This window comes from Hakea prostrata, chromosome 6 (assembly GCF_041222555.1).
Source record: "Hakea prostrata isolate BN-2017 chromosome 6, UWA_Hpros_2, whole genome shotgun sequence".
Lineage (NCBI taxonomy): Eukaryota > Viridiplantae > Streptophyta > Magnoliopsida > Proteales > Proteaceae > Hakea > Hakea prostrata.
In genome coordinates, this window is record NC_142605.1 from 38,234,812 (window position 1) to 38,247,573 (window position 12,762).

The 12,762-nt window shown below is 38.4% G+C and overlaps 1 pseudogene across 1 annotated transcript; it reads left to right on the forward strand.

Moving 5' to 3' along the window:
• Positions 1-8,341, forward strand: LOC149013951 (elongation factor 2-like; annotated as a pseudogene). The gene is made up of 5 exons (XR_016173868.1): positions 1-18; positions 103-219; positions 2,378-2,491; positions 6,226-6,283; positions 6,416-8,341. The product of XR_016173868.1 is annotated as an elongation factor 2-like (transcript).
• Positions 8,342-12,762: the final 4,421 nt, after the last annotated feature.

Consider the following 12,762-nt stretch of genomic DNA (forward strand, 5'->3'; position numbering starts at 1 on the left):
ATGGGGTTCCTTGCTGAGGTATCTCTGGCTCACCAGGGATGATTCGAATACCATAGCTTGCAAGATAGGAACTGAGTGTATCTATTTGATAACGAAAACCAGTGTAAGACAGATCTAACTGCTGATTGGGCTGAGTACACAGGACTCGTTCCTCAGAGAAATGCTGGTAGATCCGGTTTTCGGCTTCTCCAAAGATGGATTGATACAGTACCTCAGCAGGTACGGTGTGAGCACGACCACCCGTATGAATGACTCGAAGCACCCGAAGCCACCCACAAACCCTTTGGTGCAGATGACTTTCTCCGCAACTAGGTAAGCCGAGTAAAAACCGACACCATACTCACCGATCCTGCTCGCATCAGCGCCAGCCTGAAGGCCTCCATCAACTCTTTGCTGCAGGAGTTAACGAACAAGTAAAGAACGACAAAGGGTTTGAAGCGGCGCGAGGTGAGAATCGTGAGATGAGTTTAGGGTTTAAAGGGTTCGATTTGGGTATTTACCATTTAGGGTTGTGGGAGACTTAAGTTTAGCGATTTTGCTTCAGTCCAGCGGGCCGTTGGATCAAAATCCAAACGATCTCAACCGTTTGTTCACTTTTAAGAGGTTAAATGTAGGGAAAATTACTAGATTAACCATTATTAGCTTTACTTTTACACTGTTCTACATTTCGTATACCTACTCTGTCCTTCAAATCGATGAAAACATTAACGTTTTTGTTGAACAGGTTGCACCGATCGGACCTTCTTTCTCCGAAATAGTAGAACTGCTCGACCAAGATTATAAGGATAAAGAAATGGTGGATCAAAGATTTCAATCAGTTCAGTATTGATGCATGGATGGTAAGCATTTTTCGTTTCCAATCTTTCCTTTGTTGGTTAAGTTTGTTGCAATCCATCCACCCCTCCTTTTTTTCCCCTTCCTCTTCTTCTTCTTCTTTGCTCTCACTACACCCAGAACCGGATTGCTGATGCAAATCAGGTACGTATCATTTTCTTCTTTTGCTTACTAACGATTACTTTTCTTCCTATTTTCATTAAACATATTGAACCTTCCTTCTTTTCTATTAAGTGTATTGTTAGTTTTCTATCTGTTGTTCATTCTCGAGCTTCGCATTCAAAGGTTTTGATGCTTAATCAGAAACAAATTAAAAAGATACATTTGTATCTTCTAATGTTGTTTGTTACTTGTTAGCAATAGACGTGTTCGATGTAATGCCTCAATGGGACAACGGAACTCATAAACCCTTGTATCTTGCGAAGCTCACTTTGCTGGACCCATTCTCGGATGAGAACAATGGGAGAGAACCAATTTTTTTTTTTTTTTTAATTGTAGTGAGAAAAAATATTCATTAAATGCAACGAAAAAACTTACAAATGGTGTAACTCTAGGTGGTTTAATTTTAAGAGATTACATAGGAAATCACTATAAGGAGGGATACAGAGAAATGTTCTACCGTATTTTGCACTCTATGTCATTTCATTTTCATTTCAATGTAAAGTACACGGTTAAAGATCGAGAAACAACACCTAAGAGAGAGATTTTCTCTTTATATGGATTTCTATAACGATATGTCTATGTATAAGAGTAAAATGATAATTTTTTGAAGTCTGGAACCTATTAGAGTATGCCAAGGAGGGCGTAAACTAATCTTCAGACTTCTAAAACTGATTCTAACTATTGAAACTTCAAAAAGAAATTAAAATAAAAAAAAATTGTAAATCTGAAATATAGTATGACTATCATTATTGAGAGAGATTTATTTTTCTAATATGGTTTCTATATATATATATATATAGGTGGTTTTCGTAATATAGACTTCTTTTGATTGATCTAGCATGTTGTTTTCTAGGTAAATCTTTAGCTCAAATGGAAGAGCACCTAGATATTTTCTAGAGAATGGTGGTTCATTCCCATCAGGATTCATTGCTAGCAGTAATATTGAATTCTATAGAATACTGAGAATTCCTTGGTGCCTCTTCATTTTACTTTTTTTGAAATAATGGGGACATGGATTGAGTTCTTGTTTTTCTTCTTTTCACGTATATGTGATCCATATGCTTTTATATGTTCAAAACATGATTTTCTTAACTTATTACTTCACTTTTTAAGTTGTTTCTTGCCTTACAAATCTATCACTATTGAATGGAATACCCTTATATGCTAGTAGCTCCCCTGGAAGGCATAACAACTGCAACTACATGTTTGGTCATGCTGCCTAAAATAAATGGTTGGGTCCTCAGCAAGGTGAGCTTAAAGTGTTTGTGGTATATTGGGCCCCATTCACCAAATGAAGCCTACCAATGCTTTTTCTTTACAAAGATGATTATATTGCTCTTCACAACTGCTATTTTATACATTGCAGTCTTCGGCATTATAGTATTCAATCTACAATTTGGATTTGCTTTCTTTCTTGGAGACAAATTTATTGGGTCATTTTGAGAGATTGAACTCGAATAGGAGCTTTCGTCAGAGCTTTCGGCTGCTGAATCCGGTAAGCATTTCAACTTTCCTGATTTTCAATCTGTGAAGTGAAAGTTGTATCTCTAGAGTGGTTTTCAGGTAAATACGGTGGTTTATTGCTCTTCATGGCAGTCTTCTGAATTTAGGATTTCGGATTTGATTTTGTGTGGCTTTCGGAACTCGCATGTGTTGTGTTTCTTTTTATTTGGTAAATTGATATGAGATTGAGTTCAGGCTTAGAGTTCTGAGAGTTGAAGTTATTTGCATTTTGGTCCAGGTAATGGTATATTTAGATTGCAGTATTATTGTGAGAATTTTTGTACATTTTGAGTTTTTGTGGCTGTTCTTTGACCTTGAGAAGTTGAGACGATCTCTGTTTTCCTTTCTCTGAGGTTAGTATATCTAACTTCTAATGTTATAGGGTGTCTCTTCTGTTAATCCTGCTGTAGGTAGCCGCCATTTCTTGCTTGAATATGGCGCTGAAATGTTCTAGCCTCGTATATCAGATTTTCGCTCTGCTATAGAACGACGGACCTTCCAATCACGATAGAATCACTCAAAGCTACAGATTTAAGAGGCTTTTAATATATATAGCTATTAATAGTGTTTGTCGTTCTTCTTTTATGTATTTATTATCTGTACATGTTTTACTCTCTCAATTGATTTCAAAAGGATGGAGGAGAAGAAGGGGAAAGGTGGAAGCAGGAGGCTGGAGAAGAAAAACAGAAAATGGTGCAAGGCTGTATGTTGGACTGAAGCAGTGTAGTGAAAAATTGATGACAGAGGCATACCACAAAATAAAAATTTAGGCACCTAGGTTCAATCTTTAACCCAAAACCAGGAAAAAGAAAAAAGAAATAAAGAAGAACCGATGAAGTGATATGATTTCCACCAGGCAAGGTATTCACGGTTGGGATTGGTGGTGTTTTCGACAATGATGGTTGTAGGTGGAGTGACAAGAGATCCGTCAAGGTGTCCTATTAGATTTGAACTGATGAAGATGAATTTGGGTTGTTACTTCCATAGCAGGTAATTGAAGCCATCGTGCTTAACAAAAACCAAGTTTGATAGATTGGTAAGGAAAAATAAATTATTGAATCTTGAGTGCCTCAAGTACCGTGAAAGAATTCGTATTTGGTTTGAAATTGTATTATTTACCAACAAGGTTAGTAATTTTACTCGTACAAATAACTTAGGTGTTTTAAAAAGAGAGGACTCACAGTCGCAAGTAGTTGAGTTGTGACTTTTTGCAATTAGGTTTCAAAATTTAAATATTTGAACAACCTAGATGGATTTTCGATAGACTCTCTTTATGAATAGGATTTGAAAACATCAGTGAGAAGAGAGTGTTGGGACTCAAACCCATGATCGCATCATTAGTGAAGTAAATCCTGGGATTTTCATTTGAAACCAACCAATAGAATTCTAATCTCTGGCTCAAATTTAGCAAGTGATCCAATACATCTAGAGTGGGGGAGTGCATAAATATAAACTACCTTGTCTCGGAGCTCCTCTGCAAACCAACCTTAGTTGAGCACTGTAATAGTTTAAAATGCTTGGTAAGATTAAATTATCTTCTTTTGTCTTGAAAAGCAAACGACCCACCACCCCCCACCTCAAAAGAAAACAAAATACTGACCACGCAAGAGATATCTTATATCTAGCTAGACCCAATTTGAGATTTAAGAGCCAACTTTCCCCAAAAACCCTGCATGAATTACACCCTCCATCACCGGCTTAACTGGAAACAAGCTTCGTATACACACTTACAAACCTGAATCTACCAACTGATGCCCATACCTATTAATCCAAAAGCTAAGTTGTCCACTAATCCCATAATCTTCATCAACAAGTGGCTTTCAAATTATGTTTCCAGAGTACCATATTGAAATTTGAGCAAAACATTACCATCAATGGTGGAGAGGCAATCAGAAATAGTACTAAACTTCCACCACAGCAGAGCTTAAATTAGGGAAGGAAATTAAGGGCAACTTACTACATGTACATCAGACTCATTAATTTAATTTCACTGTACTCAAACAACATGCACATCATACCAAAATCTGGAGCCTTATCAGAGCTCCCAAAGTCTATAAGATTAAGTAGAACTGCAAACAAGTTAGTAACAACGCAAGTAGATCAAACTAGAGTACAATAGAAGCTCATACTTTTTGGTACAATAATTACAGATTCTCACTATCATAACCTTCATTACCATCATCATCAGCTTTATCGTCTGCTTACCAGAGGAAACCATCTCTCATCGGCTTTATCATCTGCTACGAAGTATTTAGGGCCACTCGTTTCCGGTCACAAAGTAAGGTGGAAATCATCTTATGAGATCATAGTAAGGTGGAGTAAATTTTCTATTATTGTAACAGAGTAGGGAAATCATCTTATGAGATCATAGTAAGGTGGAGTAAATTTTCTTAATGGAAAAGGCATTTAGATGTAGGATACCTTGCAATGCAATTTAATGCAACTGATGGATTGCTAGATATACGTTCCTTTCACCTCCAACCATTATTTCAACTTAAGTCTCTCTTTCTTTTGTTTCCATTCTTGGTGGTTTGGTTTGGAATCTTAAAATTATTTTTATATTTTATTTCATTGAAGCATGTGATTTAAAAGAATTGGAATAAGGATGAGTGAAGGAAGGTTTCCATTCCCAAAGCTCAGCCAAAACAATTCAAAAGTCACCTTCCCATAACAATTTTGTTTCTGTATTTGCCCAACCTTGTAGTTGAAACCTAATGTCAAGATGCTTAAGAGAAGAGTATAGCATGCATGATTCTTGTATTTTGTTAGCTGCTTCTGACTCAACCATGCAAACTTCATGGGAAAGTTATACTAGATCCAAACTACTTAAAAGAATTTAAAGAATTAAAAAAAAGAGTGATCCATACTCTAAAAGCAGAAATCAGTGAAACTTAAAAGGTGGTTTAGGCATCGCTTTAGATGGAACTTGTTAACACCCTGGATAACTGGTACCAATCACACACAAAAACAGCACTCAGAGCAGAATAAGATGGGAATGCTTCTTCATTGATTTCAGAGAACCATTACAGACTAATAATCTGCCCAGCATTAATAGCAAAAAATTCACACAAAAGCTACACCACAAAAACTTCAATTCCCAAACACTCACATGAGAGCTAAGCTCTACCATAACAAGCCCATCGATGTTCTATTCCTTCTTCCAACTGCATTGTTTTGATCAGGTGATATTCTTAGCATGGTATGTTGTGGAATGCCTTGTTCCTGAAGGAATTGAGCAAATGGACCTAACAACATGCATGTAAACAACAGCAAAGGAAGTAGAAAGCCATTTATTACTCAGACAAAAGGAACAAAGACAGTAATCACTGAATCCTGAACGTGGATGAATGAACCCTCTAATTTGGAGGCTTTGGGTTCTGAAGCTCTGGAAGTTATCTAACCGTTGCCTCTAGAATTGAGTCAAAGATGGATAAACTTATCAACCTAAGTGCCACTGTCCCTGCACCAGTGGTCTAGCAGTAGAATAGTACCCTGCCAAGTAAATATAGCAGTATAGGGCTTCTGAAATAGTTGTATAAACAGAACAGCAGTTTCCTGCCAATATATAGACTAGCTAGTTTCATGTCTACCTTGCTCATGATTAAGTCCTCTTCACAACCACGAAAAGAAAACTTATCACTTTATGGGTGAATTTGTTGGTTCTTTAGCTTCATATTGGTTGTATATATTACTAATTTATGTCTAATGATTATTGTTTTTCTACAGGAACTTTTCCTTGCAATATCATTTTTAGGGAGGTTGCTTACTAAGAACAGTCAAAATGGTAAGCTGATTAATTCTCACCTGCATTGGTAATTTTGTTTCTGTAATTTAAGTCGCTGATTGGTATCTTTCAGAAGTTATGTTGAGTCCTGCTGCTACTTTGTTTTCTTACCTTGTATTTTGAACTTGTCAGGGAAGTCTACTCTTACCGATTCTCTTGTGGCTGCTGCTGGAATCATTGCTCAAGAAACTGCTGGAGATGTTCGGATGACTGATACCCGTGCGGATGAGGCAGAGTGTGGTATTACTATTAAATCAACTGGTATTTCTCTCTACTATGAGATGACAGACGAGTCTCTGAAGAGCTACAAGGGAGAACGTAATGGGAATGAGTATCTGATCAATTTGATTGATTCACCTGGGCACGTTGACTTCTCATCTGATGTCGCAGCTGCTCTCCGTATCGCTGATGGTGCACTTCTAGTGGTGGACTGTATTGAAGTGTCTGTGTCCAAACCGAGACTGTTCTTCGACAGGCACTTGGTGAGAGGATTCGTCCTGTCTTGACTGTAAACAAGATGGACAGATGTTTCCTGGAGCTCCAGGTGGATGGAGAAGAGGCTTATCAGACCTTTCAGAGGGTCATTGAGAATGCTAATGTGATTATGGCCACCTATGAGGATCCACTTCTTGGGGATGTTCAGGTTTACCCAGAGAAAGGAACACTTGCCTTTTATGCAGGTCTGCATGGTTGGGCTTTTACTTTGACCAATTTTGCCAAAATGTATGCATCCAAATTTGGTGTAGATGAGTCAAAGATGATGGAGAGGCTCTGGGGTGAGAATTATTTTGACCCTGCTACCAAGAAATGGACCGGCAAGAACACTGGTTCACCGACCTGCAAGTGGGGGTTTGTTCAGTTCTGTTATGAACCCATCTCAATACTTGCATGAATGATCAAAAAGACTAGCTGTGGACTATGTTGCAGAAGCTTGGTGTGACAATGAAGTCTGATGAGAAAGACTTGGCTGGGAAGCCTTTAATGAAGCGTGTTATGCAAACATGGCTCCCTGCTAGCACTGCTCTACTTGAAATGATGATCTTTCGCCTTCCATCTCCTTCCAAGACCCAGAGTTATCGTGTTGAGAACTTGTACGAGGGTCCTATGGATGATGTCTATGCTAATGCTATTAGGAACTGTGATCCTGAAGGACCTCTTACAAGATGATTCTAGCCTCTGACAAGGTAGGTTCTTTGCTTTTGGTCGTGTCTTTGATGGCAAGGTCTCTACAGGTTTGAAGGTTAGAATCATGGGACCAAACTTTGTACCTGGCCAGAAGAAGGACTTGTATGTTAAGAGTGTCCAGAGGACTGTCATCTGGATGGGAAAGAAGCAGGAATCAGTTGAGGATGTTCCTTGTGGTAATACAGTTGCTCTTGTTGGTCTTCACCAGTTCATCACCAAGAATGCTACCCTGACAAATGAGAAGGAAGTTGATGCTCGTCCAATTCGTGCTATGAAGTTCTCCGTCTCACCTGTTGTGCGTGTGGCTGTACAATGCAAGGTTGCTTCAGATCTTCCAAAACTTGTTGAAGGTCTTAAACGTCTGGCCAAATCAGATCCTATGTTTTTGAAGATTGCACAGATGAATAAGAGAGGTGTATCAATGAGAATTGGATAAGAACCTGAGGGGAAAACATGCCAAAGTCTCTTTTGGTCTGAGCAAAGTTGCCGCCACTTGAAGCTTCAATATAGGTTCCAAGGGTAGTAATGCCAACAACCTGAATCAGAGAGATTTCAACAGGATTTGGGGAAGGAATGAAGATGGCATTCATGGGATTATCTGCCATTCCTTGCCCCACTAGGGGCTGGTCCAATGTCACCTTGATGTAGTTTTTCCTAGGCCACTTAAACTGTCAAGGGATCTAACCTAATGGACTTCGTTTACATTTGTAAAATTGAATTTGGATTGATGGAATTGGATTTTCATTTGTAAAATTGGATTTGGATTGATGGAATTGAATATTCATTTGTAAAATTGAATTTCGCTTTTTGGAACGAATTTTTTTTTTAATTTAAAAAACCTATCCCGGCGTTTTACAAAATGCCGGCATAATTAACGTCTCACGGCAACACTTTTAAAGAACTCTCAAGACTTCAATTGCTTCAATGGATACACATGCTAGAGGTTCTTCTCTTTCTGTTTCGGCATTAAACATTACTTTTCATCCCACCTGCAAAAAACATGACATTATGATGCCTTAAACAAACAAATAAGTTTTCACCCAAAAAAAACAAACAAACAAGTTGGTCGTGGACTTTATCTCTTTTTTAGGGGGGAGGGGGAGAATGATGAATGAACCATTGTATCTTCCATTTAGAATCCACCAAACATCACAATGCTGCATGTTCAGAACAGTGTTCCACCATCCATTAGGAGTTTCATGACAATTTTAATTCAACACTCTGATATTCTGTAGGATAAGGTCAGTTTCTGTCGTAGGATACTTCCAAGATAAGAGACCACGAGCAGTGACATAATTCAGAAACTATGAACCTAGTAAACTAACAAATAAAGGGAGATTTGTTGTTGGGATGCTTTCACTGGTTAAAAATCTGTACAGTTATGCATGGTAACTTCTGATCATGTTCTCATATCATTTACAGCGTAGAGAACAGAGTATGAGTAACATCACACATATGTTTGTTAAAAGTTCAGGACAGCACACACCTTTTTAGTTTATGACAGAACTAAGATTTAGGATCTTCACGGTACAGAACATCATTTTCATTCAGAAGCAATTAAAAGTATACAAATGGAATATGTATGGCTGAAGGGTACCAACACAACAAATCACTTCTCTTTAATGTATGATAAATAGAAAATCCCACAATCCACTACTGCAATTTAAGAGCAATTAAGTTAATGGTTCGATGCAATAGAACGAGACCCAGCTAAAACAAACAAATAAATACCAAAATGAAATCACATAAATGTACAACCAGAAATATTTTAAGCCGATTACAGCAAATCTAAAGGAAAAACACAACGACTGCACAGGAGAACTCATAGAGTAAACTTATAATTTCATACCGTATGTGATATTCCAGCACTGTCAGATATTTTTCTAAGTGATCATTACTTTTCTTTTTCAGATTTTAGCTCATCGTTTTCATGTTCTTCACTTAATTATTGTTGGCTAAGTTGTCGCTTCTTAATTTTTCGTGTTTTACATGTCAAAGACTCTGTTTTTGAAACTACTGGTTTTCAACTTCTAACTAATATTCATGTTCTGTTGATTGGTTAACTCCAGTTACTTTTACTCCACCTAGATTCCCTTGTCATTATATTCAATAAATTATACATTTGAGGAAGATTAATTTATCCTACCATGTAGTATCTGTTGTTATGTGGATTCATTCACTCCTCTTACTTTTAGTACCCCTAGCCTTCCCTTTTAATAATATTTGATTCGTCATACATTTGAGGAAGATTACTTGCCCTTACCATAGTATATCTGTGATTGAAGGTTAGAGCAGGATTTGAGATGGCACTGATTCATGCAACGGTTAATAGCATCGGTGTACCCCTTTGGAGGTTGTTTGCCGGGGCATCAAATACCCTAACTACTGATATAACGGTTCAATTCCAATCTTTCGCACTGCTTGTTCACTAAAAATAACTTTTTTCTTCAGCCTGGCTTGGCTGCTTCAGGTAAGTATCACACTCCCTTTTTAGTCATCCCTTCTATTTATTTTTTATTTTAAAAGGTCAATGCATGTACTGTGTATGAAGTTCACAGATACGGATTAGAAAAACACATCTTTTAGATTTTGTTGCCTGTTCTTCATCTTGTTGCAGGGAAGAAGTTGGGAGGAAGTTCAGTGTTTGCGACTCCGACGAACGAGATGAAGTTTATGATTTCTATTTTAAATAGTGGTTCCAGGAAAAAAAGCCAAAAATAAAGACCGGGTTCTGAAGATGTCTCTTTCTTTTTTGAATGTTTTACCTCTAATTTCTCAGAACCAGAGTACCTGGTAGCTTGAGATTCATAACCTTTCTCACCTTAATAGCAAAAAATTCAAGTTCTTTGCCTGCACAGAGAAAGGAAGGAGTGGCAGGGAAGAAAAGCGATTCTACCGAATGGATTTTCAACAAAATTTCGATTATGTTTTGCCATTTGTCAGAAAATCGCCGTGGCATTTCTGGAGATCCATAAAAAAACGGTTGATCAACTCGTTACATGTAGGATGAGAGATTATAAGGTGTGGAATCGAAACACCTTTAGAAACCTTCACAGGAAGATTGACCAACAACTGAATTTATTGCCAAATTGGAAATTTGGCCCCACACTGATGGAGTTTCATATCTGATCCAACACTCGAATAGCGGTTAGAATTCAATTATATAAACCATAAAGATTTAGGTTTAAATTTTATCATTGTAGGGTCAGTCGGTTGTCGATCTCTCGGTGGAGATATTATGGGATAAATAAATAAAAGAAGAAAATTTCAGTAGAAAAATTCCCTAAGCCACCTCATACCCTAAGGGATTTTTATTTGCTGCAGGGGGAGCAGCCTGCAGCCCAACGGTTAAACTTTTGCCACGTATATGAGAAATAATCGAACGGTTGGAAGGAAAAATGTGAGGGTATGAATGCAAATAGAAATTTTCTTTTTTTACATTCAATGGTTACTATTTTATAGATTTACAAAATAAAGCACCTGTTTTCTTTCTCTTCCTCTGGCGATGTTTAGCTTCATCATTTTCATCAACCAAAGCGCATATTCCTCTATTAGATTCTGGAGATGTTGAGGGAAATAGTGCTGAATAATTGCAGAAATAAACATAATTTATCCCCTCTAACAGATCCTAGAGATGTTGAGGTAAGTACTGCTGAAAAATTGCGAAGAGAAACATGATTCCAGTCCCCTCCCATTAACCCCATCTGCTGAAAAATTGTAGAAATAAACGATTTCAACCATCATCGACCCCAATTTTCCCAAGTCCCCTCCTATAAACCCCATCAGCATCACCATCTTTTTTTCGCTACTCTTGCAACACTATTTGGGTTCTTCTTGTTCGATCGTTATTCTTTTCTCTGGGTTACAGGCGATGTTAGCCGGTGAAGAAATGAGTTGACGGAGAAAACGAAAAAGTGAAGAAGAAAGGAAGAGTTCCACATCCGTAAAAAATCTGATCTTGGAATCCCCACTTTTCAGTAGAAGTGGGGACCACATGGCACCAAATTTGAGTTTAAAAAGTAAAAATTCAGAAAACTAAAAGACGTTGATTGTAATTTAAACTTTTTATATTTACATTTATATCCAATATTTTGATTTTCAAACATTAGATTTAAAACTTTACACGTGGCAAGATCTTGGCCATTGGCAGCTGGCAGCAGCCGCTGCCGCAAACAAAAATCCTACCCTAAGCCACCTCATACCCTAAGCCACCTCATACCCTACACCACCTCATACCCTAAGCCACCTCATACCCTAAGCCACTTCAAACCCTAAACCACCTCATACCCTACGCCACCTCATACCCTAAGCCACCTCAAACCCTAAACCACCTCATACCCTACGCCACCTCATACCCTAAGCCACCTCATACCCTCAGCCACCCTACGAACCGCCGGCACCCCCAAAACCACCTTCATGGCGCCGGAAGCCCAACCCAAGAAGCCGGCCGCCAGCAACCGGAACCCAAAACCACCTTCAGGGCGCCGGAATCCCAACCCAAGAAGCCGGCAGCCGGAACAACGTCTAATCCGGGTGATGCACGACTGAATTCAGTAGGCAAAGGAAATCCAACGAAAGGAAAGGATCCCAAACCGAGGAAGGCTACGCTTTGATGGCTATCGAGACTTGCAAGATGGCTGTGATTGGGTGATGAGCTCCTATGCCTCTACAGGTGCTATCGTAGCTTCTATGGGGCTTTCAAAACCTTCTTCTCATTAGCCAAGTTTGAAATGGACGTGCTTTGGCTTGCAGGGAGGGAAAGAACCGGAATAGAATGAAGGAATGATGAAATATCCAACCATTGAAGAGCCGAGCTGACTAATCCCCCTTTCTATCTCACGTTTCTCTCTCTTAAAACCCAAAACTACCGTTTACAAAACAAAAGAAAAATCCTTAGGGTTTAGGGCGGATTTTTGCTGCTGCCGACGGCTCGGATCGCACTGCGTCATCAGGATGCGAACGAACGGCTCACAATCAAATAAAGGGAGTATGCTTCTAAATATTAATATTTGTTTTTACATTTGGTTTTGAGCGGAGACGAACACGACGGAGAGGTCAAGTGGAAGCTTTCGTTATGAGATGGTAAGTATTGCTAGTTTTGATATTTGGTGTTCCATTTTTCTGGGTTCTGTTGGGTTTTCTTGTTCTTTCTCTTTTTCTTTGTGGGTATGGTTTTTTTCCTCTCTTCATAAGAAGGTTCTTTCAGTTTTTATGGGTGGATCTATTAATCTGCTTCCGTTTCCTTTGTTGCGGTTGATTTTCTTGTAGAACATTTCTATTGGAATCTGTTTGTA